Here is a 2,213-nt window from a genome sequence, read left to right as displayed (position 1 = left end):
AAAGGAAAGAAATATTACTTTTGTCAGAAATATCATGGATGAAATCAATTCTATTGCGATAATAAAGAAACTACAAATATAAGATGATAAGTTCTTTAAAATATAACAATTCTGAAAATAATCATAATTCCTCCGCCATTAAAATATATATATATATATATATATATATATATATACTTTTTACGTATGTATATATAAATATTATAAAAAAATATATATATGTGTATATATATATATATTCCTGATTTAAATGTATGTATGTGCATCTAGTGCTTTATGATTGTTTATACGAAGATGCATTCTGTACGGTATTTAAGGGATGATCCACGCGTGGTAACACAAGGGATGGGTTTTGAGCATGGTGTTTCCCGTTACGAAGAACCCTCGATGTCGGTATCGATTATACACCCTTTGCCAACGACGGAGAGGTACAAAATGTATCCAGGGTGTGCCGAGGGACCGCTTTAATTATCCGTCCAAGTAATTATAAACTTACCTACGAGTAGACCATGGGTGGTCGATAAGTCAAGAGGGATCATGTAATAAGTAAAATAAAATTTACAAATAGTAGCGATCACTATCGATGATCAATCTATTCATCAATTACCAATCTTAAAATTAATTTCATTATCGATCCGTATTGATCATTATGAATCATCGATTGTCATCGAATGAGATAGGAGCGTTGTTGTTCGGGGGAACAAAAAAAGAAAAAAATTAAAAAAAAGAAAAAAGAAAAATTGTATTCCTCGTGGCAGGTAGGGACATAATTGAGTTCTCTTCTGACTGACTCCTTTTCGGTCTATCTCACTTCCTCTTACGTGGACGGATGCACGCGGAAGAAGAAGACAGAGACACCAGTGAGAAGAAGAAGAAGAAGAAGAAGAAGAAGAAGAAGAAGAAGAAAAAGAAAAAGATAGAGAGGGAGAAAGGGAGGATATAAGAAAGAAAGAAAGAAAGAGGAAAAAAAAGAGAAAAAAGAACGAAAGGAGAAAAAAAAATGGAAGGAAGAAGGAAGAAAGGTGGGAGGCAAGGGAGAGAAAAGTTTCTGTCCCCGGTGGATTCACGGTTCGCGGATGAATCCCCGGTAGGATGGATTGTGGTGGGCAAACGAGGAGAAGAGAGGAACGAAAGCCGACGAAGAAGAGAGTCTCGAAGAGGATGGTAGGAAGAAGAGATACGGAGGAGGGTAAAGGGGCTCTCACGTTACCTTCGATGCGGCCAGGTGTCAGATTACCTCCGACCTCATCTTCCTTCGTGCCTCCGCGAGTTTGCCACCATTGCCATTGCCCCGCCCGTCTACCATCCGTTCGGTATCTCTTCACGTTCTTCGGCTTTTCCCACTTTTGGTCGACATCGACTTAGGGATAGAATCATATATACATTGCTTTATTATTAACATACCTGTTGACAATAGAAAACTCTAATCAATGACGTTTCTTATCATAAATCATTTTTCTTTCATTCTCGAGTTCCTTTATCTTCTTCTTATTATTTATTTATTTTCAAGATTTCTAAGGAAAAACGATAAAAATGTCAATAATCTTTATAAAGATCGGAAGATATAAATTTTAGATAAAGAAAAAGAGAGAGAGAGAGAGAGAGAGAGAGAGGGCTGATTATAGTACACATGTACATGTATATACATACATTATCTTAGGTGGACTTTCGCTGAGAAGGCGGGTGCCCCGTTTGTGGCACACCCCGAGAAAGAAAAATGTGTCGATACTGTTCCCGACGGTAGGTTAAGTAAGAGAGTTGCCACATAGGGGCTAGCGGTGGTGTAATTCGATCCGCGGACGTAGATAGAGGTACGTACTTAGGTTTGCGAGTGTGCGTGGACCCTGGAGTACGTAAGATAGACTTCGTAGTTACTATCACATATGTGTTTGCGAAGAAGGAAGGACGATGGACGCGTATGGGAAGAGAAGGAGAGAAGAAAACAGACGGAAAGAAGAAAAATACAGCGTGCAAAAGTAAGAAACAACCAAGAGAGAGAGCGAGAGAGAGAGAGAGAGAGAGAAGAGAGAGAAGTTGGGGGAAGTGAGAGAAAGGGAGAGAAGGGAAGACAAAGATGGACCATGTAGTTGTGATAAAGAGAAACTTATGATAGGAACTTTGTGAGAAAGAGAGATACAACGTCTCTCTGTATATACCCTGGTGTGTCTTCTTGTACGTGTGTGTCCGTTGGCGAAGGCGTACGAAGGAAGCTC

The 2,213-nt window shown here is 39.1% G+C and overlaps 1 long non-coding RNA gene across 1 annotated transcript; it reads right to left on the bottom strand.

Annotated features, from left to right (window-relative positions):
* Positions 1 to 208: 208 nt before the first annotated feature.
* LOC124956886 lies at positions 209 to 1,961 on the bottom strand. The gene is made up of 3 exons (XR_007103392.1): positions 1,651 to 1,961; positions 1,211 to 1,404; positions 209 to 496 (listed from the first exon to the last, which is right to left on the bottom strand). It is a non-coding gene; the product is annotated as an uncharacterized LOC124956886 (long non-coding RNA).
* Positions 1,962 to 2,213: the final 252 nt, after the last annotated feature.

The sequence above is a fragment of the Vespa velutina genome, chromosome 24 (genome assembly GCF_912470025.1).
Source record: "Vespa velutina chromosome 24, iVesVel2.1, whole genome shotgun sequence".
In the NCBI taxonomy this organism is placed as follows: domain Eukaryota; kingdom Metazoa; phylum Arthropoda; class Insecta; order Hymenoptera; family Vespidae; genus Vespa; species Vespa velutina.
The sequence above is the reverse complement of the archived record's forward strand: the minus strand, read 5'-3'. Positions and strand labels throughout refer to the sequence as shown.